This window comes from Anas acuta, chromosome 6, assembly GCF_963932015.1.
Source record: "Anas acuta chromosome 6, bAnaAcu1.1, whole genome shotgun sequence".
NCBI lineage: Eukaryota > Metazoa > Chordata > Aves > Anseriformes > Anatidae > Anas > Anas acuta.
This window is the reverse complement of record NC_088984.1, coordinates 12,938,009-12,963,298: the sequence shown is the minus strand read 5'-3', so window position 1 is coordinate 12,963,298 and position 25,290 is coordinate 12,938,009. Positions and strand designations below refer to the sequence as shown.

Genomic DNA, 25,290 nt, shown 5'->3' with positions numbered 1-25,290 from the left:
ATAGGCCAGCAAATGTTAAATCCTTTACCAAAGGAGGAAAAAAAATAAAATAAAGTTTGTCTTTAACTTGTTTTCTCTACACAAAGTAGCCTATATAAAATGTACATCTGAAGACAATTTCAGAACATTAATTAGAGATTGCCATTTGCTAAAATGTGTGAGGTCATGTATCAGGTAAGGAGGATGTGTTAAACAATTAGCAGCAGATGCTAGCCATTCTGGTATTTGCTTATATATTGAATTGTAGTCAACGCCAACTCTTTCAAGCTCTGGATGGTTTGCATGAATTTTATTTCTTATGGGTCTTGGAGTAAGGGCTATTTTACTTTTCAGTCAGAGATTGTAGACTATCTCTTCTGAGTTTTTTTTTTTTATTATTATTATTTTTTTTTTCTTATTTAGATTGCAGGCTTTTCTTTGCCTGCATTCCTGGAGATTTTGTATGAATTAAAACCATTAAGGTGAGAGAGCATGACCATCTTCTCTTCTAATTTAGCTGACCTCAATTTTAGGCTAGATAAGATCCACAGTACAGAAGGTTATTTGCTATTAAATAGCAGAAACTACTGCATTCTTATAATCGGTTCTTCCACCTTCATAGACACATACAAGGCACATACAAGGTGAATATGCAGTCTCTGTACCTCTTTGAATATGGCGTTCTAATACACTGGTCACAAATCAGCTGTTAATTCAGGCTAGTGTACATAAAGCCATCCTTGAAGCCTTCTCCTGAGAATCTCTTATAACAGTTTTCCTTTTCTTTCATATTTTTTTGGTATTTTTACCAGCAGAAGCCCTTATGTACTGAGTACATGCTTGCATGCTATAGTTGCTGGTTTAAACTTATAAGCCAGCATCCTAAATCACATCACATATTTCCTTTTTTGCAGGAAGGTTTAAAGTAGTGTGTGAATGTTCTGAATGCATACAAGTCAACTACTGCAACAACATCTCTTGCTATTACATAGTGCTTTGCTAAATAACTCAAGGAATGAGATCATTTCAGCACAGAGAATTTTTTGCTGGGTGTTTTTTCTTAAAATAAAAAGTTCTAAAATAATTCCGTTACTTACTATTTTAAAAAAATTTCATTGAACTTGTTTGTTTTTCAAATAATAATGATGTTATCCTGATACACAAATAACTGTCTCACCAGGAAAGAGACACAGAAAGTCTACCAGATTATCTTGAAGTAGGAAAAAGTGAGCATTGCAGATAAAATGACACAAAACTTCTGAACCTCTTTGGTAATGTTTGCAGGAAGAATGTCGAAGGTCACTTGGAATGTGATTGCAGTTTGTGAGAGTACTGGTTTATGATTAACCTCAGGTGAAGGCAGTAAGCGATATCTTAGGAGAACCTTTATTTTTGGTACTTCAGTGCATGATAGCTTTACTGCAAGAGAGACAGCGGTAAAGTGATAGCCAGAAGTTAGTAAGTGGCTTCCCCAGAATATTTTTTTTCAGGGTAAAATACTCTTTTTCCTTCTCTTTTTGACAACTCTCAGAAGACTGGTGTAGAAAAAACAGTAATGAAGAGTAAATGAAGATGCTCTACTCACCTGGGTTTTTTCTTCCTTTGACTTCTATTTTCTTTAAGCAACAGAAAGAAAAGATTTTCTTTCATCAAACACTTTCTGTGATGGCAGCAGTTTGGAGCAAATGTGTGATAAGAATATCTGCAACATAAAGATAGCTGGGAACTTTGAATCAGTCCCTTGGCTGACAGTGGGCAGCCCTGTGTGTTGTAAAGGATGGTGTGAGAAATTTTATACTTGGCAGATGTGGAATAGTTTGCAGCCATCCTAATCACTGCTGCCTTGGAATTGATTTAACCCTGAAACATGAGGTGAGGATTTATTTTTTTCTTCTCTCCCTATCTCTGGATATTTTTATCAGAATAAATGCTTCCCCCCCCTCCCCCCCCCCCTCCTCAAACAGAGCTAAAGAGGGCTATACTTATCAGTGAAAACCTGTAGTGCTGAGTTTCAGTGTTTAACTATTCAGTAAGGGTGTAGAACTTTTAATATAATAAACCATTTTCTTTCAAAAAAATATTTTTCACAGTTACTCCCTTTAATTTAAATGACAGACCATTCCTTCTTACACTGAAAGATAGAAGCTCACAGTGCATTTACAAGTGCATGTGTTTGGTTTTTGTAGCCTGCCTCATTCTGCTCCTTACCTCCTCAGAGTGAACAAGCTTTCAATTCTTTGTAGATGAGTTATCATGATAATTCTAATCACCTTTCTCTGGATCTCCTTTACCTCGTTTATTTAATCTGATCTGGAATACTACATAATGTTACTCTTGATTTATGTAACTGAATTAAAATTTTCACATTATATGCTAGCTAAACAAAAAAAACATTGAAGAGTAATAGGAGTTGGCAGTTCTCATAGTAGCCTGACAAAACTAATGTAAAGATCTATAAGAAAAAAAAACACACGAGTTTTCACTGCACATTGTTTTTAATAGTTGGTGTTTTTATTTGCTATAGCGTTTTCCATTTGTTTGTTCTCATTAAACCTCTCAATGGTCTGAATTCAGTAGCCTAATGATTTAGAGAGCCTACACATTTTTTGTTGTTTATTCTGTTTTTGATAATTAATTAACTTGGTTCAAGAAGGAAGCTTCCAGAGCTACTTTATGGAGGTTCTCTTCAGAAGAACAGAAAATGGGAGAAAAGAGTAAAAAATAATACTAAAAAAATCATAGCTTAGAAAACAATAAAACATTCATTTTAATTTCTCTGAAACTAGGAATGTGCTTTGGATTTCTAAAAAGTTACTTCAAACCCATGACAAATTCCAATTTATAATTCAGTTCATTGACTACACCTTGAGATAATTTCACTGAAGCCTAGAGAAAGCAAATCTTCATTAGGACATTGCTGACCATCTAGAACACAAGATATTTATCACTAACAATCAATGAAAAATTGGGGTAGGGCAGGAGGACAGGAGGACTGAAACTTGTTTGCTAAACTAAATAAATTGCAAAGCAGTACTGTGATATTGGAGAATCTTTTCCCCTGTTATAGCCTTTTTTATTTTTTTTTAATTATGATGACACTTACCCCTTGTAAGGTCAAGGTCCCATTGGCTTGCTGACATAAGTAGATATACAAACAAACCTATTTCCTGACCAGATAAGTTAGTTAAAACAGTTGAGACAAAATTAGTATATATGTTACTCAAACTTATTTCTACCACTTTTACAGGTGGAGAAAAGATTTTACATGCAAAGACCAGCAGCTTGCAATCACTGATGTAGTTAAAAACACATGAATAATTAGATTGATTACCATAAGGCTGCTTACATACTTGACAATAATTAATCTTGAATGGATGTGGGGATGTGGTTGTGGGGCTAGGTATTCTTTGTGTAATCAAAAAGATATTAGATGGAGGAAGAAAATGCATTAATTGTAATTTTTTTATTGCTTAAATTATTGGCTTTGCAGGGTATGGATGTGTAATTATGTCTATGGTGGACATGGAGAAAAGACATAAGATGAATGAGAAGAAATCATGAGATATACAACTGGCACAGTGAGGTAAAGCTGTTGCATTTTTACTTCATTGTGTGTTTGTATAGGTGCCTCTGCACTTTCATTAAGGAGCATCAAATGCACCACTGGAAACTATTCTTTGAAATAATTAGTAGGGTTTTAAGAGTCTTTAGAAAACCTAGAGAGGTCTTCAGTCAGATCCCAATTTGAGAACTGAGTAAGAGATATTGGTAAGATCTACATATGTGTCCTAAGCAACAGATTGTATGTGAGGTTTTGCTGCAGAATGAGATGATGTTCTTAAAAACACTCCTTATGCTACCTTGGAAATATGGTGTTTGTGGGTAGGCAATCTGCTTGCAGTTTATTTGCTGTTTGGAAGAAGTGACAAAGAAGAACAGATGCTTTTTCTTTTGCTGTTTCAGTGGAATAATTCCAGAGAAGTTTGGAAAGCAGTGATGAAATTTTAAGATTTCAGAGAAATGTTGCAGAAGATTCTTCCATGATGCACAAGACTTGGAAAGAAGCTTCCAGTTGAACAAAATAAAGCAAACAGATATTCACAAGTTCTGGGGGAGAAAGAGGTGAATGATTTCAACCTCAAACAAGGTACTGGCAACTAGGAAGGGAGGTTAACACCTGTTAGAGATGACACCACCTCTAGAGAATGTGTAAGCACGTATGGTGTTTATACATAGGAGTAAGAAGGCCTAGAAAAACTTTTTTGTGTGTATTTTGAGGACAGTGAGAGGTTAGAAAATATGTACGTCTCCTCAAAGTTAAATTTCCCATTAACATGGGTGCGGTCATCTGACACAGTTCACAGTGTGAGATGGTAGAGAGGGTTTGTTTTAACCACACAAATCCCCTTAGGTCAGACTCTTGTCTCTGTGTGGCTGGTGCTTGATTCACAGAGAAAATTTTACTGAACAGAGCATTGGCTGTGACATTTGCTAGGCAAGCTTGAAAATCTAATGCCATACATTATTAATAACGATAAGTGTTCTGCAAAGAGAAGATATCAGTACTGGAATCATGTTCAAGCACTATATGCCAACTGATTTTGTTCCATCACTCTATAGCAAATACAATTATATGTTATCGATATTAAAGATGCCCATGTCATGGATAATGTGAATATATAATGCAAAGTTGTAATGAATTTTGGAATATCTGATTAGTCATGGGAAAACTGCTTAAAAAAGAGTATTCCATCTACATTTTGAACATGTTTTTTTATACACAGAATGACCGATTACACTTGTATTATATGCCATTTATTTTGCATATTTTAATTTCTAATTACTGATAAATTAAGATGACACTGATCTATTAATGCCTACTGAATGTTTAATTCATGGATACCTTAAAGTGCTCACTGTCGCAGAGGATTCTGATAGGTTTTGGCTGGAACTCCAAAGGAGTGACATATTTCTAACCTCTGACTCTGTTATATCTACCAGGAAATTGAAGCATCAATGCCACTTGATTGAAGCATCAATTGCACCCTCCACAAAATTATTCCTTTTAAATTATTAAGATCTTAAGCTGAAATTCATCTCAGAAGGGAGCCATCCTAATGCTATGAATGCTTAATACAACTTAAATCTGTAAATGATTACTGGCTGCTTTAATGTAAAGTGTTTCAACTCTGATGTATTCTATACCCTAAACAGATAATCAGCAAATGATGGGAATTTTCATCTCTCTGACTTATGCCTGTACCTGTAGATGAGATGTCTTACCCAAATGGCAGAAAGACAAGGGATCACCAAGAAATACATGTCTGCATGTTAGGAACCAGAAAAAGATGCAGCTGAATAAGCCAGGGCTTGCCAAATGTCTTTGGACTGTTCTACTGATGAACAGTTCGTAGATGTTACAGCAAACCTCTACCAGAAAATCAGGTTCAGGTTGTAGAGGAGTACAATCCTATTTTTTTGCTTCATGATGGCCTATATCTTTGGAAATGCAGATGATTCTGTACCTTGGGATGTATGAGCATCTTGATGGCTCGGCAGTCCTGATCTCTAGCTGCTTGCACTGGATACATGGCTATCCTGTGGAAGGTAACCCAGGTGCACATGAGTAAAGGAGTTGTGCTGTGCTGTAATGCCTCCTTAAGTCAGCACGGGGGCAGGTTTTTCGGGGGGCAGCAAGGGCTGAGAAAAGAGCCAGGAGCAGAGAGGGGCAACAAGGTCAGCAACAGCAAGGTGACCAACCCCCCTGCCAAACAGAATCACCTAGAGATCCACCTCTCCTTTCAGTTCCCCACCAAGAAGGAGTGAGTGGACATGGGGCCTGACAGAACTGTGCTGCCATGTGCACAGTGTGTGTGATTCCTACTTCCCCCAGTGTCAGAAAACATGGTTTTAAGACCTGTTATTCTATTCACAGGGTGCAAGCTGTCAAAAACACCTTTGCAGGCTTCAGGAGCATATTGTGCTCACAAAGACAGGTATTGGAGCCGTGGATCCTCTGTTAGCAGCAGGCTCCGTAGAAATGTAAATGCAAAATCACTTGGCAAATGCCCATAGCTGGAAGTGATTTTTTCTAGGAGCGGAGGCATTGACAATCATCATTTCCAAAGATTTTAGTCATGCTTGCTCTGACCCTGTTGCCCCAAATCCCAGCTTTGCTGGAGGAGGACACGTGCTGGGTTGAGCAGTTAACTAATGGTTATTTTCTTCTAGACAGTAGTGTTCCCAGGGAAGGGGAAGCAATCCATGTATCTTGTTTGTGTGTAGTGACAGTAAGAGGCTTAATTAATTAGTGTTCATGCTGAAATGTTGGCTGAAATTCTTAAATGAAAAGGCATGCAGCGTTGCCTTTCCGAAGGGGCCTGTGGCTGAACATTTTCAAAAGCCATCACACCTAAGTGCTTTTAACAATGAAAATAAATTTTGTGTGGTTGTGAGGTGGTGTTGGAGTGGGGAGAGCATATTGTTTTATGTTAGTGGAGAGTATTTTGTGGTAGCAGTATTCTATAGAATTGTTGGCTTTTTTTTTTTTTTTAATGCTAAGATCCTGTGATAAATATGCTAAATGTTGGTCTCAGTTGCAACCAATGTCCTTGCCAAGTCATTGCCACAGTCGGTGCATTGAGATCAGGGATTTCATTTCCCTAGGAGAAAGTGAGCTGGGAAACCTTTGTTTTCATATCACTTCACTGCTCATGTATACATTATCTGTCTGTCACAGTGGTCATTCAGGCTTGGTGCCAAGGTAGCCATAAGCTTTCAGGACTGGAGAGATGGCATTGTTCAACAGAAATGCCAGCACAAAGAAGGCAGCTTTCTGGAATCCCTCCACTCCCCTCTCAGAGCAGATGGCACGTGCCACTTCTTTTAGAGGTTCACAGCTTCACTCCTATGAGTTATTTGGTAGGATATCAGACAAGCCAGGGAGAATAAAATGAGAACCTTTTTGGAGGCCTTAAGCCATGAGCAGGTCATATGGATGCATGAGTATTGCAGCCAACACTCTGCAATCAGCCATTTGTATTCTTCTGAATAGTGCAGGTATGGTACTGCCATTGGTAAGCCACATGGAGATCATAAAACAAAACCTAGAAGTTAATAATTAATCAAAGCCAGCAAAAATGTGTTCTGCTTTAATATGACAATGCCAGTACATAAAATCTTGAGCTAACAGACACTTTAAAAAATGAATGGTGATTACTGTTACAGCAGCTGTTTCATCAGCCACTTCAGAATCACAATATGTTAGTCAGCAATGCATTCACAGATGACATAAGGACAGTTCAGAGTTGAGACTTTCCATACCGTGAGGTCTATAGAAGCTAATTATTTCAGTGGATGTGTCCTGTTGAGAGCTTCAACAGAGAATCTGTGGACAGGGCATGGGAAGAAATCATCACGCTAGGTGAGGAGCTGGACAGTGTGTCTGAACTGTTTGTTGTCTGATGAGGCCCAGTTAGGTGTTAGTGTGTGTGTGTGGGGGGTGGGGGGGGGGGGTGGGCAGGGAGAGAAGGAAGGCTGCATCTATCCTATTTGCTGTGTTGCCCTATCCTTGTTCCCACCTGCCTGTCACTCCTATTTAAACTACAAGTTCTCTGGGGCAGAGATCATCTACTACAATCTGTCATGTTCTGCGCTGTGCTTTAAGATACTGCTATAGTATAAATACAAGTTGATTTTATCTCCAGGGCTATTAATTTTGTCACTTTTCACTAATGCTATATTTACTAGCTATACAAGTTTGAGATTCTTAAATTGTGATTTAAGCTTTGATTACCTGACAGCTTTGCAAACTTTTGTTCAGAGGATCAGATGAAGTTACACTTTAATGGGATAAAATAATGAATAGCGAAGCTGTGAACATTTGATGTTGGGTGTATCCATCTAAAATGTGATTCTAATCAAAACTCCACCCTAGAATAAGTTATTGCAATTTCAAGTAACTTGCTTACAACCTACTAGTAGGATAATTCTTACGCTAATTTGTTGGCATTCCATGGGGAATTGCAGGTAAAAATAACTTACAAGGGCTTCAGAGAAACCAAACAAGCTGGCAGAAACCTTGATCTGTCTGTCTGCTAAAAATAAGTTGCTAGTGGACAAAGCAAACCCATAGATATACAGATGTGTTAATTCCATGGTCTGTGTAATCTGATATTGTCATCAAAATCTCGTGTGAGGGACGTGTCTGTGGCACTACTCAGTTCAATGGAAATTGACTTAAAAACTCAGTCTGCAATGAAACCACAAGAGCCTGTTAGAAAGTATCAGTAGGACTTGACCTCCCTCTTGTCTTCTTTTTATTTTCCCCCCTTTCAAAGCTTAGCCAAAAGAAGAAAAACAACAACAACAACAAAAAAAAACACAACCTAGGATTGCTAGTACATCAGATAGCCGGACTGACCAGAAAATTTACATCGATTTCTAACAAATGTTGCTGACTTGAGCAGTTTAGATAAGGATCTCACTTTGCATTCGTTGAGTTTTGCTCTGTACCATGTGATGGCAAGAGAGATTAAAAACCACCAACAGACAACTCTGGAGGTTTTACTGTGAAATGTGTTCTGTACCTCTGTGTTTTAACTGTTGGTTTTGCTCAATAACTAAGTATCTATGGTATTTGATTATGTCAGTTATTTTATAAATTTCAAGGTAAAAAGGGAACCCACAAAAAATGAGCAAAAACCAACAAATAAAACCCACCATTTTTCTTTCTGCCTTTTTTTTTTTTTTTTCTTTCCATGACAATCTCTCAGGAAGAAAGGAGTAAGTATGTTGCCTTTGTAATTGATCTGTTCAACAAACAAACAGCTAAGCAAACACTTTTTGTTTTATAAGTTTCCTGGAAGGCCCAGGTAAGATCAGTACTCTGCAGTAGTAAGTGCCCTACAAAAGCACCAACAGTACCATGAACAGCCTGTGAAGATCGGAGACAATAAGGACTAATGTGGAGGCAGTGCCATGGGAAACAGCACTGAGCAGAGAGATATGCCCACTGGGCTAAGGCTAGAAACAGAAATGAAGCACGGATTGGCCAACTCTCAAGCACTGTTTAAAAGCCTCTTCTTCCTTTCTGCTCCACCTGTTGCTATGCACATCTGCTGAGAGACATCAAATTCTTATTCTGCTGACTTCAGTTGTTGATTAGGGAATGTTGCCAATGCCTCTGTTAGAGATCAGTCCTGTACTGTACACTGGCTTTTAAAATTCATTGAGTGCCCTCTGTTTTTTTTATGCCACAACTAAAATTCCTGCTGGTTTATGATGCTAGGCTCAGAGATCAAATAAATACAGGCCTTGCATTATGTACTTATGACACTGAATTAGTCATAGTGGCAGTTTTGAGGGCACATTTATTTCTAGAATCTCCTGTTTAATTTATGATTCTGTCTTGTCCTTCACAGCTCACACTTCCCCCCCCCCCCCCCCCCCCTAGTAATGCTTCCATTCCACAGGCTTATCCATCCAAGGAATTTCCCTGACAACAAAAATATCAAAAATATGACCCTGTATTCTCTTACAAAGATGCATCCTGCTATTGATTCACCCTTGATTTTTGAGTACTGGTTTCTCTGGAAGGTATGCAGAGGCTAGTTCTCAAATGCTTCTCTTCCTTCTTCTGGCCAAGACTAACAGTGCCAGCAATGCTCCAAACCAGTTTGTCTTAGTGTACTCTTTGTCCTCTCGATCATTATTGCAAAGGCACTCTTTCCTTCAGCTTATATTTTGCCAGCTGCAGTGATTGTTCATAGGCTTACTAACAAGGCAAATAATGGACTTCATTTTCCCTGTTGAGCAAGGAGCCATCAGACCTACCTTCTTATCTTTATCCTGCTTTTGAGCTGCTACATGATGACTACTTCAGCTGTCTTCCCTATTTGCATTAAATTCTTCACAAGAAAAGCTGGGTTGGAAAGTGCTTAAAATATCTAAAGGTGGTTTATATGGAACTTCTCAAGTTGCTCTGATATGGAGAAGGATCCTCTTCCACAAGGGAGATTTCACAAAGTCATTCCTGTTACTGGCATTTGGGTTGTGTGGGTTGACTTCTCATACGGTCCAAGTAGATGATTGTGCCTGGAGATATGCTGTAGATACTGTAGGACTAGTATGAAATTACCTGGCAATAGAGATATCAGTATTTCCTGGGTTCAGAAATATCGTAGGAGATTTCTTCGAGATGTTCCATACTTCTCTCAGTACTACACTCTAAGGTTTTCTACAATTTTGGTTGAAGTCTCTGATCTCTTCTAGTCAGTGTCCTTCATATTGGCAACTCTTCCTTGAAGTACTGCAGTGTGGTAAGGTTTCAAGTAGTAAGTACCAAATTTAAACATGTATGCATACTTGGTTATCCTACTCTGTATGCTCTCTATGACTAGATTATTTTGTATAATGGAAGGAATGCCATATAATTATAGGAAAATGTGATAACACTTGATTTTTAGAGAAAAAAGAAAGCGTAGTTCCTTTAACTACTTTCATTATAAAGAAATGCAAAAAGAAGGGAGACAATCTTGGAATATTCCAGTGCTTTCCTTTTGATATGCCTGTGTACTCTAAAATGCATGCACAAGTGTTTTCATTGGGGTAGGGAGGAACAGTTATATGTTCCTCTCTCTGTGGATAACCAGAGGGAGATTCTTATTTAGGCAAATAATTAAGAAGAGATGCTATAGTGAAGAGGACAAAATGGCTTCCCAGGTCTCACAAGCACTCTGTGTTCATGCTGTCATTTTAAATTTGCTAACTTGCTCAGAGAATGGCTGGTAGCTGTCAGTCAGAGGAGTAACATGCGTTAACAAGCTTAACAGTGTTTGAACACTGCCTTGTGTGCTGACAGCACTTCACTTGAAGTGCACTTTAGTTGTTCACCTAGGCAGAAGAAATATCTAGGAACTTCTGGACCCGGTTTTGCTCTATTCAAAATCAATTCAAGTTTTGTCATTGAATTTAATAGGCATCGGATCGGCCCTTTAGTGCTACGTAAGTGGTAGACACAGGAGAAATTGAGACTAAATGGACAAAAGGTGCATTGTCTTTCTTTATTTGACCTTGCTGATGAGTAGGTGCTGATGAATTTAACTCTCAGACTGATTATGTAAATGAAAACTTTTAAAATAACATTACTTTATAGCATTTTTGTGTGTGCTAAAACTACAGTTTCATTACTCTGATAAAAGGTAAATCTATTTGCAAGGTTCAGTGCAGTTTCAAGCTAAAATTTAATATTTCAGTTTGTTCTACCAGCACTTAGAACCATGAATTTTGAAGTAGAAATGATATAGAAATTAGACATCTACATTTAAAATTGCAAACCTCACTTTGATAATAAAAGTTTTTTTTTCTATGAAAAAATGCAAAGATGATGCCAGGCAATGGTCTTTGGCTGTGTGTCTATCTCAGAGCTACTCTTGTCTGACCACGTACATCATTCAAAGTATATTTCTGGTGCTACCCATACCACTCACCCATGTCCCTTCAGTGTAGTAGATATTCTCAGGCCATGCTTGGACACTTTGTGGGATGGGCTCAATCACAAAACACAGGGATGATAGGAGGTTTCCTTTAGCTTTGTCTGTTTAATGTGCAGGAATTGTCTGCTCTGCCTGCTGAAAATATTTCCTTAGTGTTAAATAAATGTGTTGGGCCAGGAAAGATGCTTCCTAAGGCATGTAATTGTTGGTCTTTTTTTTTTTTTTTTCCTCCTTGATATCCAAACTAATGATTAAATGTTTATGGCAACTGGTAGTAAGTTAAATTAGGTGAAGTTTCCCCAGTCATGTTAGTTTTGCCTGTGACAACTGGATAATTACTTAATGAATTAACCTTTTTTTTTGTTGTTGTTGTTGTTTGTTTTTTTTTGTTTGTTTGTTTGTTTTGTCTTTCTGGGGAGTTCCAATTCTTCACTACATGAAGACATCACAATATTGGTTAGTTGGAGAGGTGCTTCTACCCTCTCATCAATTTTGTGGCCTTTGTCTGGACCCACTCTAACAGATCAACATCCTTCTTGAGCTTGGGACCCCAGACCTGGTCTCAGCTTCAGGACATATACTTGTCTACCTTGCAGGTGTTTTCTTTTGGTTTTATATGAGGTAAATGGTACTGGTCACCTTTGGATGTGGAGTACTGGACTAGAGAGATCACATTTCTCACCATATTAGCATTTCCTTTTAGTAACAATAACCTTTGTTTAACAGAAGGAACCTGGCTGCTGGAGCAGAAGCATATTAATAGAACAGACTAATTAAGCTCATAAAAATCCATTTTTTTCGCTAATAAGAAAATTAATTTGATTTTTTTGTATTAAGCATCTGCAACACTTGTAATACTCATGTAGATATTTGGTCTGGAAAATTAAAGTGTGGATAACAAGAAGACAGTTGATGTGAGAAGAAAGGTAAATAAGAAAAAGTGTGGGCAGATAAGGAAAGGTTTAGAATATTTAAAGAATAATAGATGAAAAAGACAGTTCAGTGTAGATAAATGATGATTAATGATTAATGAGCTCACTGCAAAGCATTTCTAGCATTCTTAGGTGCTTCACTTAGAGAAATATACATGTAAAACAAGGGAAGATATCATGCTGTAAATTTGCATAATTCTACTGAGGTCAGTAGAACTTTGCTGTTTTTACACCTCTGAAGGACTGGACCTTTAAAGAGTAAGTGTTGGGGATGAATGGTGAGAAAGAAAGGAATGTCAGCGTCTTCAGAAACTCTGCATGGGACAGTGGGGTTGCATTACTTTTTCATTAGTAGCTAATTTGCTCCATTTGTTAAGGCAATACAAAGCATAATAGACATTCTGTACATTACTTTAAAAATTCTTAAAGTAGAACTTTAAGAACTTCAGAGACTATCTAAAGCACTTCAGTGTACTAAAGGAAAACCTCTTCAAGTCTATAAAGAGCTGTTATACTCTAAACTGTAGAAGAGGTTTATTTGAAAGTTTTATTGGTTACTGATAGTTGCACTTTGAAGGCACCTGACATCTATGTGTAATCCTGCCATGTTTATTTTGTCAGTTAATGTTTTAATCAGTAGTTGGATTAGATGGCCTTTACCTGCACACATCTCAGAGAAACTTTTTCCAACTCTGACATTCCTAATCTCTCTCTTGTTTTTGAGGTCATCAAACATGCTTTAGCCTTGAGAGTTTATTTTGGGGGGTTCTGCTGGTTTGGCCTTCTGTTACTCTGGTCGCTTCTTCAATGTCCTTCTGATGTGGTATTTTGTTCTGATCATCTGGTCTTAAAAGCAGTTTCAAAAGGCTGTCATCTTGGGTTTACTGTCAAACTTCCACAGTAAGGTCATCTGCTCACATGATTTCAGCTATTTTTCCATTGATGTCTTCTACTGCTAACTACATTGCTTGACCACTTTTGGAGTACTGTGACCTGTGAACATCTTATCTGAGGTATATCAATTTGAAGAACACAAATGACTTGAAATCCAGAGTTTTTACTTAATTGAAACCTTAAATCAATTAAAAGCAAATAAAACAAACCAAAGATAATAAAAATCCACACTTACCATAATCTATGCATCTAAACTTGCAACCCAATAAGGACAGGAAAGGTTCTTCACTTGTTTCAGTTCTATTAGTGGGTAAAGTGTCATTACTGTTATGTCACATTTCAAAACTTCTTAGCTTACTTGTCAAATGTTTGGTCTGTGTTTTTAACATTTTGAGAAACGAATGGATGTGCATTTCATCTGGATGACTTACCTTGGTTAAAACCTCTCACTTCTCAGGGAAAGAATGTGGGCTCAAAGCTTATAGTGACAACAAAGTGTAGTAAAACTTACTTTCTTGTTTAAGTCTTTAGTTGTGTAACTTGCTAGAAAACGTGTGCATTGGGTTTATGAGGCAAGATTCTGGTAGTGGGGGACTGCAGGGATGGCCTCTGTGAGAAGAATCCAGAAGCTGCCCCCTGTTAGATAATGGCCAGTTTCAGCCAGCTCCAAAGAGACCCACTGCTGGCCAGAGCTGAGCCAATAAGTGATATTGTTTGTGCCTCTGTAACAGCAGATTTAAGAAAAGGGAAAAAAAAAAACAAAAAACAACTGCTGCACAAAGGAGTATTGAGAGTGAGTAGTGAGAACCAGCCCTGCAGGGCACCACAGTCTGTGAAGAAGGAGGAGGGGGTCCAGGCGCCAGAGCAGAAGTTCCCCCGCAGCCTGTGCAGAGGCCCCTGGTGGAGCAGGCTGTCCCCCTGCAGCCCATGGGGTCCACATGGAGCAGATCTCCATGCTGCAGCCTGTGGAGGAGCCCCCAATGGAGCAGTTGGATGTGGCCCGGAGGAGTCTGCGGCCGGTGGAGAGCCCCTGCACTAGTCGGAACTGCAGCCTGTGGAGAGGAGCCCATGCAGGAGAAAGGGGTCTGGGGGGAGCTGCTGTCTGTGGGGGGACCTGTGCTACAGCAGTTTGCTCCTGACAGATGTATCCTGTGGTATGGACCTGTATTGAAGCAATTCTTGAAGAGCTGCTGCCTGTGGGAAGCCCATGTAGGATCAGTTCGGGAAGGACAGCATCCTGTGAGAGGGACCCTGTGCTGGAGCAGTGGAAGAGAGGGACTGTGAAGGAGCAGCAGAGATGAAGCATCATGGGCTGACCGCAGACCTGTTCCCAGATCCCCTGTGCTGCTCAAGGGGAGGATATAGAAGAGGGTGAATGGGGGGGAGGTGTTTGTAGTTTTAGTTTTTCACTGCTGTAGCTTGTTAGTAATAGGTAATAAACTTCATTAATCTCCCTATGCTGAGTCTGTATTGCCCATGATGATAATTGTTGACTAATCTCTCTGTCCTTATCGCAGCTCTTGAGCCCTTTTGATCATATTTTCTCCCCTTTTTCCTTTGAGAAGGGAGAGGTAGAGAACAATTGTGGTGGAGCTCAGCTGCCCAGCTGAGTAAAACCACCACAATAAGTAAAATCAAAAGCTAGCCAAACAGCTAGCTTTCTCTTGACCAACAGTTTGACATTTGTGTTCTATTGTCTAATTTGTGTTCTATTGTCCATTTTGTCCTTCAACAATAGCACTTACATATGTAGCTATATAACAGATTTTGTTTTTAAATTAACCTGCATCTTTCTTCAAAGAAATGAGATAAGAATCAAAAATGGGACAATGCACAGTCTTAGATTCATACGCAGTATGCCTTTCAGAAACATTCTATTTCACAGGGCAAATATGCTGTTCTTCAAGGATGACATTCACACAGATTTGAAGCTGTGGCATTTTCACAGAGTGAAGAGTTCCTATCCACCATCCATAGTGTCCTAACAAATGACCAAGATTGTATTTCTTCTTAATAACGAATAGGTTCATAATGCTCAGGTGTGTACACTGCATGTTATACAGCATACGTGAAAAGCTGTAGAACCTACTTCAGCTCCTCATGTGCAAGAGATTTCCATGAAGGGCTCCTAGATACCCACAATGGATGTTTTCACCTCCATCTTCTATGTATCAGCCCAGTCCTCAACATGATATAAAGGATTAGCTCTCAAAGTGAATGTTTTCTGGTAGGAGACACTCATGGATGGACATACCAGGTTTGATAACATCACGGAGAAAGGCAAAGCCAGAAAGAAGCACCTGGTTTGTGAATTTTCAAGTTTTTCTTTTCTGAGCAATACTGTTTCCTACATCATGTTGAAGATTGCTTCTGTCCTCCACCAACATCAATTCCACATTTCATTGTTAGTAAGCAAGACAACTTTGGGAAGAACAAAACTTGATCTCATGGAATATTACTACTGTACTGCTTAGTTACTCTTTCTTGAATGGACGTTTTATTCCTTCAGTGTGTAAATAAATCATTTCTGCTCAAGAGGGCTTACTCTGCAACAGCTCTTGATTTCCTTCTTGCTTACAGTAGTGGAAACCACCACTAATTCCATAGAAATTGATGAGAGCTATACTAACTGTAAAAAATAAAGTAAGCAGTGGAGAATCCAGCACTACCTGATAAATTTTAAAAGCATTACGTGATTAGCTCATTAGACAGCTGTGTAAACATGAAATAACTATTGAACAAAAAGTGAGCTTGTGCTAAAGAAAAGAAAATCTCACAGAGCAAATATCTATAACATGAAACAAATTCCATACCACTCTTTAGCAATGGGAAGTGACTTCATTGCAGTGAATGGATTTAATTAAGACAGGGCATACTAACTCAGGCACAGTGCCATATAAATATATGACTTCTGTAAATCCATGGATTCTGAATTTAAACTGTTTAATTAAGTGCAGTAATTTAACAGCTGTAAACCCAGCTCACAGAAGTGTGATAACATCCAGTCTTTCTTCCGCTTTATTCTTCATTTGAGATGAACTTTACCTCCTCCTTTCTCTAGTCCTATTGACAATTTTTTTTTCCTTTCTAAAATCATTTTTCATAGTCCTTGGCTGTCAAAAGGAGGGATTAATGCTTCATGCCCATCTTTCTGTCATAATATGAGGGACTGTCGTGTGTGGATTGATTTCATCCATTGTTCTGTCCTTTAAAAAATATTTGTCAATAAAATATATGCAAGGCAAATCCTTTGGCACTAACATTATGAGCTGATTCATCTTCACCACCATGAAACTGGCTGGAAAGAATATGAGGAAAAACAATCTGCTCTCATGATAAACCTGAGTTGTACTTAGGATAAATACTGCTCTACTTATCTGCTGAAAGCAAAGCACATTATATTGAGAAATGGAAACTGAATAAGATAAACTTATTCTCCTGACCTCATTCATTTTCAGATGCATTTCAAAGTTGCTCTTTTATTGGAAAAAATTTACAAGTTGAATAGGAAAACTCAGTTTTTGCACTCTAATTATTCTGTTGACTGGTTATATCGTCATCTCACCATTGTAATGCCAATAGCATGAAATTCATTTTCTTTCTCTTTGGAAGCTGCTCTGTTTGCCTAACATAATTAATATTATGTCTAGTATTGAGGTGTCAAACATTAAAAATACCATGAGATTGTTTATGAGCAGTAAGGCTTTTGTAAAACAACAAATCTTGAACATACTTTATTTTGCTATCCAAGTTTCACAGGTCTTTAAGTGTGCTGATTTTTAAATTTCAAAACACCTTCCAGCTGTGTCTAGAAGTCATTTTCATATTAGTATATACGCAGGCAAAACAGACAAACAAACAAAAAGCAGTGGAAGTAGTACACAGCCTTTTTTTTTTTTTCATGTTTTCCATATTCCTACACCTCCTCAAACTCATCACATTTCTGTCTCTATGAAGTTTGAAACAATGCTTCTTTAGGTGGTCATTCATCAGTTCAAGTAATTTGGATTGGGAGAGAAGAAATCAGAAGTTGTTCCTTAGAACAAGATGCAAGAAATGCTGATGCTTCAAGTATTAGAATCACTGATCTCAGCAGACAGAGTAAGTTGATGTGACCTATCAACCTTAACCTTCAGAACCAGTCTAGCCCACTAAGCGGTTTTTATAGGCAGTGGAGAAGGAAACAAAATTTTTAAAAGAGATTTACTTCATCTGAAGTCTCAGACAAGTTGAATGAATTATTATTTAGAGAAGTAAATTGTTGACAAGTCTAAAAAGCTGCTGGCTTTTATTAGTTGGATACTGCAGTAGTACTAGTAATGTACCAAAAGGGCAAAAGTCTGTGTTTGAGCAAAAAGAAGAGTTGTGATTCTATCACATAAGGATGATGAACTATTTTGAAGTCTATTTGTAACTGAGGGGGATATAAGACAACATCTAAATGAGCAAGTCTAGATAAATTGCACATAAGAACCCTTAAATAACTGGTGGGAGAGAGCTGTATTCCAGCTTTGTGCTTCTCTGAGTAGCGTTTAATGAATTGTCGAGTTACCAGCAATTACCAGAAGGGCAAGTTATCTATAGTAGTGACAGTACTCTTCAAGAGATATGCACTCTTAAAAATGTTGACAAGTTAAAAATTGAACAGAAGCTTTTCTTTTACATCTGTTTGCGTATATTTCTATGATCTTTTTCTCACACTTCTATTCAGTAAAATTATAGTCTTGTGGATAAAGCAACTCAGGAGATTGATGTTCAGTCTAAATCTGCCTTTGCTTCAATTGCTTGTGTGTAAGAAGAAGATAATAAAACTTTCACTCTCCTTCCTGTGATCTTAGGATTTCAAAGCAAAGATTCCCTGTGTCATGAAAGGGCCCAGGACAATCGCAGAGGCTTTTGGACCACTCTCATGATACAATGTAAGAAAAATGAATTATGTTTTAGAATTCATAAACATTCTAAAAGTTTTTTTTTTTTGTGTGTGTTTTTTTTTTTTTTTTTCTCCCCAAGGAGATATTCATCTTCTCATATTTATTTACAGTGTCATCTTCTGTATATCCATCCCCTTCAGAGTCTAAATTACTATGTTAGGAAGGCTTCTCCATTAGTGTTACTATAGCAATGAAGCACATGAAACAGTCACTTTGCCAAATCTAGAACATTAACAGTGAAATGGGATCAACACTGAGACAGGAGGGTTTATAAAAGACATTGTTTGGCACCCTCCGTTCCAATTCTTACTGCAAAGAAAAATGCAGTGCAGCTTCTAAAAAAGGATTTTTCCTTTCAGTTGAGAGATTTTTGAAATAGAGTGAATGTCACCTAAGTTACAGAGACAGTAAGAAGAATGAATTGGTCCAAGCAATATCAAAACTAAGCTCATAAAAAATGTACATTAAAAGAAACAATGTAGATTAAAATGAAAGAATGAAAATGAGAATGTACTCAGCTGTAAGAACATTTAATTATAGCTCTTGCAAAAGGACTGAATTAATATAATCAGTAACATACAACTATTTTCCAGAGCCTTTTGCTGGTCTGCCAGGTCCTGCAGTGACTATAATTTCTAATTTAAAAGTCAAACAAACAACATTTACCTAGTCATGGATGCTTAAGTAATTAACCCCACAGTCATACAACAATCATTGGATCAAAGGACAGTATTTCTTTGAAATAATCAAACATTCTAGACTGGATCCTTGGATGTCACTTCTAGATCTGGAGAACAAACATCTACAAAGCATGCATAGAGCAAAACCCTGCTCGTGCTAAGGTATTGACCTAGCTGAGTCGAGTGAAGAATCAAAAGTTTCTTTAGGTGAATAGTATGCAGTATCTCATATTTTTTGTGATCACCTTAAAGGTGATGTGGATTTTTGTTCTTGTTGGGTTGTGTGTGCATGTTAGTGTGTGTATCAGTGTGTTCCCATGCAAGCCATAGCAGCCTGAGGACTGCTTGAAGCCCACAGGTGTTGTGCTTAATTTGCTCAGGTGCCACTGCCACAGAGTGAATTCCCCTGTGTCAAGAAGTTTGTGCTGGCTGCATCTTGAGCTTCTAGATGTCTCCTGAAATATGTGTACACAAGAAGAGGTGTCCCTGCTGTCCCTTCATCCTGTAATGTGGAAATAGCAATGGTGATAGCTTCTGGTAAACCCACCAGAGGACACAGTCCTTTCTGTATGAAATGGGAGTAGGGTGGGGTTTCTTATTCCCAGCTTGTAGTTTTGGTGTTGTGGTAGATAGTCTTCCTAAAGGCAGTGGGAAAACAGTTCAACTCCCAATATTTCTACCAAAGTGCAAACAACTTTGGTATTATCAGAAAATTGTCAGCACTTAACGAATCACCACACTGGTTTTGACCAGCATTCACAACGTAGTGTAATTTTAATAAAACCCATTGTTACCTCCCTCTGGCCTTTCCAATAGTCTGCTTTCCTCTCCCCACAAACTTTCATCTCACTTTCTTTTGTCAAACACATTTTTTTCGGTTTGAACTTCATTCAGTGTCTGGCAAATAATAGATAATAGATTCATAGGATTTTATATTAAATAGTGCTTTCCATCTAGATGATTACCAAGGCCTACATACTTTGAATGATAAATTATGGATCAGTTCCTTAACCAGTGCCAAGCTTGCTTGAGATTAGTAGGGCTGTATTGAATTGAATCACTTGAGGTCCATTCTCTGTTATGGAGTATTTATGTTCTCCATGACTGTGTAAGTAGCTATTGCCAGAATACAGTATGGCAACAATTTAATAATTTTTAATTGTAAGTAAAGCTTCTCAATTACGTATCACATAGAAAGAAAAAGAAAAAAAAAAAAAAAGATTTCACTCTAGGTAGAGCTAGGGTAGCTATATTGAGTGAGAGAAGATAACTGAACAATTTATGAGAGCCGTTCTGGGCCTATGTTCTACATTTCTTTACCTTACAATTTGAAACCATACTGACTGTTTTGTAATTCCTTTTTAACAACATTATTCACATGCAAATTTTACCAAGATTTTCAAACTTTCTCTCTTTCTCTTTCTCTCTCTCTCTCTCTCACACACACACACAGAGATAAAGAGGAAAAGATGCTGGAAAACCTTTTGTATATATACGTGGTCAAAGGCTGGTCTGTATTTCAGCCATGAGACTGAGAGCACAGCAGTGCGGTGTCACCCAGAGTGGTGGAATTAATGTAGTTCTGAATTAACAGAGATGCCATCTACTGTTAAAAACTCTCATTCACTCATTTCATGTTTCTCTAAGGCTGGGATGTATTTGCATTCAGTGAAAATTCAGTGTAGCAGGGTAATGTTAAAGCAGAAGAATCTATGATCCTGACCAGCAGAAGATCACTGAAATTGCAGTGTTTTATTTTGTTCTCTTTATGGTACTATTTTAGCTTATTCAACTGACCATGCTCCTAGTACAGCTACATGTGTTCAGCTGCAGAGCTGCTACCAATTTAGCAGTATGAATCCTTTGTTTTAGCAAGATACATGATCAGGGCTTAGCCATTGTTCTGTCTTTCAGTGTCGTCATACTGCATTTTAACTCTAAAGTTAGTCAGAAAAGATAGAGTGCATCATATGGTAAAATATATCAGGTTACCAAGATGATGAGCCAGTACTAGCAGGTACATTCAAAGCTATCAAAATCCCAGTTTGAGGGATATGACAGATAGTTTCAAGAATAATGATTGATGTCCTGCTCATATAATAATGTTCTAAAACCCTAACGCTATCCTTGTTCAATCTTATTTTATGGTAGCCATGCATGAATTGCTTAGCTGCCTATTCTGAGCCTTGAGAATGAGAGATTTCCCAGGGGTTGTTCAAGTGAACCATTGATAAGTTTGCTTTCATGAAACCTGGACAAATGATGGGAATCACCATCACTTGTTCAATAGTATTCAAGAGGTTTGAAGGCCACACCCTATCTTTTTTGAGAAAGATTAATCACCAAACTGCAGAACAGTTCTTCTGAAGCACATATCCTTCATCAAGAAAAGCTAACAACATAGATATCAAGAAGCAGTAAAAAGTGATCTGTAAAAAGGATACCAAATCATAATTGTTATGGCATATGAATATAAGCCAGAACTATGAAGGTTCCTGTCCAGAGTTCAGCATCTCCAAAGACCAAGGACATTTGAATTACTCCTGTCATAGTCAGGATCAAGATTTAAAGTAAGAACAAATATAGAAGTTTTCTTGCATTTCAGGGTAGTTTTAGAAAATTGATAACTAAAGAAATTTTAATTTTAGTTGCAAAGTCTTACAGAGACAACTATTATTAGCATATGTTAGAATTTGGGATATAGCCCTTAGAAGGGTAATGTCGGTAATAGCATCTTGCATATCACTGATTAACCAATTTTTAAAATCTTCAGCTTGTTGGAGTTCCACCACATTTTCACTATAATTATAAAGATTTTCCCTTTAACTTGACACTAGAATTACAATCATGAATATAATTTCATATAACTTCATGATTTTCTAGTAATATATGGGAAAAAATTCAAACAAATCAATTAAAAATATTGATGGTGACTTGAAAGCTAAATTCTAATTTTTTTTTTTTTTTTTTTTCTGATAATTTGTATCTCGTCTAAGACTTCAGGCATGTCTCTTCTGCAGATATATATTATAAGAAACAGTGAGCAAATCTGGAGCATAAACATGTAATCACTTTATGTATAATATCTCTAGAGAATAGAATGGAATAGTTCATACGTTCCTAATTGAACATTCTTCCTAAAAAAGAACGAGGTATATGGTTTGTTATTACTATTTTTTTTAATTACCTTCGTACTCAACTGAGCTAGACAAAGAAGCTAATGAGAAATGAAGAAACACTTCTCAGTTTGACATGCAGTTAAGCAGCACTTGTGGGTAGAGAGAATTTGGTCTTCACAAACTGTTTAAAATAGAGAAAAAAAATCTGAATGTCTTTTTTTTTTTTTTAAAGCTACAAAAAGAGAAGCAGTGTCATGATTATTCTGAAGTGATCACCAAATCCATTGTGTTGTTATGGCTTATGAAATACTTGAGTTCTGTTAAAGTACCAGAAATTCATTTCTAGTAATTCCTGCATAACTTAAATGACAGACTGGGATATGAAGCATTTCAGCTTGTCAGACTTTTCCTACTCATAGAAAAGTACTTTTTTTTTTTTTTTTTTTTTTTTTTTGAGAAAGAGAGAATTAAAAAAAAAACAAACAACACACTGAATCACTGAATGCATCAGACTAAGCATTTTTATGAACTCTTTAATATACATTAAAATGTGTATTCATAAAGGCTGCTAATTGTGCACACATCAGTGTGGAAAGAATGTGGTTAATATATAAAACTACTCACAATCAGTTCTGCAGAGCTAAAGAAGACTTCAGGATGAGTTAGGCAGTGTTGTAGCTTTTGAAATAAAGCGTGTAAATTCATTGCCTAGTTTACTTTATGGTAACTTGCATTTACACCCAGATACAGATCATGGATCATACAGAAAGCATCTCACAGAAGAATGTCCATCCCATCATCTTTCTGTGATACTGGGTAATTTTATTGCTTTCTTGTAAAGCAAGGGTCAACAAGTGTGGATCAGCAGAATTCTGAAGTGCAAAAAGTGAATTTATTTATGATTTATGTTTTCTTCTGGTCTGGCTTCTGCAGTTCTAACTTGAACAGAAAATGTGGAAACAGCTTTTTCTCAATAACAGCTACAGAGCTGAACCTTATGTTCATTTTACAGTTAAACAAAACTATGTGTTAATCTCATTTGGATATAAGAAACATGAAATGAGCCTATACAATCTATTATACTTGAAAGGACAGATTTGCTGGTGCATACAGGTTGTTCAACAGCATTTCAATAATGCTATTAAAACCATATTTAAAGCTATTCAAAGTAATTTGAATGGCACAAAGTGGGTAGAGCACATTAGTCAATTTGTCATTAATCCAGCAAAAGACATTACTGGTGTTTTCCTTTTTTCTTTAGAGCTGTTAAATGAATGCAATGTTAGACCAGAAGAAAAGTTAGCAGAAAGTCTATATCTGGTATGAATTTTCAAAGCAAATTCCTAAGTGTTTGCCTCACACACACTACTTATGTGAACAATGGAGTCATCAAGCAATTAAAAAAAAATAAAATCTATTCAGTGTGACTGAAAGTAAAACCAAAACAAACATCATGCGTTCTGATCTCTGAATCTTAGCAGAGGTTAGAGTATTCAAAACAGACTCCTTCCGTGAGCTTGTCTTCTTCAAAACTGGTCTTTTTACGTTTGTATCTCTTGGTCCAATGAAAAATACCTAAATACCTCTAAACAAATGTTTCGTGACAACGTGGTTGCACTGCAAAATCAAGACTTCAAAAAGTGAAGAATTTATTTATTAATAGCAAAACTGGAGTATGTTATTCTTTTCCTCTTTCTCCATATTGCTAGATGAGGTTAAAGATAGGTATGAGTCAAAAACTCCATTATATATGGAGTTCCTATATACAACTGGGAATGGGTAACTTGTTCATAGGTGTGAGCAGGCAATTGCTGTATCTGAGTTTTAATATACTGTAGTTTCCAGTGTGATGAAAATAGTATGGAAGGACATAAGAAACCTGCTTAATTTACAGCAAGGATAATTTATTAGGGGGGAAAAATACAAATCAAAAACCTGTAAATACACAAGTATACTAAAGGCATCTATGAAATTTTCTTTGAGGCTTCTAAGAACAGATTACATTAATATATCTGACATATCTCTTTCAGTCCCAAACTAATTTTCTTGCATCGTTTCATACCACCCTATATATATGTTTTTGATCCTTTCCTTTGTATTTTAGGAAAGGAAAAAAAGTTTAGGAAGTCTGTGTTATGAATTTTATTAATTCTCTTCTTGTAAGTTTTAAATCAAATGATATGTTCCAATGAAAAGTTTGAAAAGGGTACAGAAAGCCATCAACCAGTTAGTTCCCAGAAATGTTGTTGAAGATAAGAGATAGAAGGGAGACAGAGTGGAAGAGAGAAAGACCCAGTTTAGACACTTCACATAGAGAAGAGCTGAGGTGTGAAGTCAACAGCTAGCTGCCCTACTTGGTTTGCTGTTAGTTTAATAACACAAACGTACTTGCCATCCCTTGACACGTAGATTGAAATCTGTTATACCACCTCCTGGCTCAAAACCATCCCTTAGGATGGAGGCAGTGGAAAAAATTGAGCACAGTTCGAAAAGGAAGGCTCTATGTGTGCATGGCACATAGAAGTTTGTGTAGTACTACGAATACAGTACTCAGTATTTCTCTGCAGTACAGAGAAAAAAGGACATGGATAATGTGAAATACTTTTGCTAGCATTTGCAAATGCATTAGCTCATGCACAAATGAATAAATGCTCCACCACAATAAACACAAGACTCAAAAATGAGTAGTGCAACATATCTGCAGGCTACTGTAAAAAACACTTTAATATGTTAAGCCTGTTTGTCTCCAGACAGGTGACATCATACTTCTTTCTAGCAAGACAGGAGATTCTTGAGTACATTAAATAAAAAAAGTACCTTTCACTTTCACAATTTTATATTACTGAGAAAAACTTCTGAACAAATAGTCTTTTAAAAAAGCTATCCAAATTAGAAATAATAAAGGATAATTTCTTGCTCTCAAATCCTATCAGAAAAGTATCTTTCTCCTTTTTCAATAGAAAAAAAAGGTCCGGTAATACCACTTCAGAAGAAATTCACTGGTGACTGCAACTCGTACAGGTAACATGGAGACCAGAAGGCTGCCCACCCAAGTAAAACCACTACACCTTCCCCAAAATAAAAGTTTACTTTCAGATGAAAAAATCATGGACATTCTGATCTACACTGGACTGAAAAAAAAAAAAAAAAAAAAAGAAACATAATATGATCAACATGCTAATATTAAAACAAGAATTATTACCAATATTATTTGTTCCTATTATTATAGAGCTGAATAATGTACCAAAAAAAAATCTCAA

The 25,290-nt window shown here is 37.1% G+C and overlaps 1 long non-coding RNA gene across 4 annotated transcripts in view; it reads left to right on the top strand.

Moving 5' to 3' along the window:
* The first annotated feature begins 271 nt into the window (after positions 1-271).
* The window catches only part of LOC137858947 (uncharacterized), a 33,681-nt gene continuing 8,662 nt past the window's right edge, over positions 272-25,290 (top strand). Inside the window, exons 1-5 of one of the 4 annotated variants that reach the window (XR_011098088.1) lie at positions 272-310; positions 403-461; positions 1,603-1,851; positions 3,470-3,562; positions 3,943-18,219. This is a non-coding gene — a long non-coding RNA (uncharacterized lncRNA). Of the gene's footprint in view, positions 311-402; positions 462-1,358; positions 1,471-1,602; positions 1,852-3,469; positions 3,563-3,942; positions 18,220-25,290 lie in introns of those variants that run through there. The other 3 variants (XR_011098090.1, XR_011098089.1, XR_011098091.1) reach the window with 3 other exon arrangements.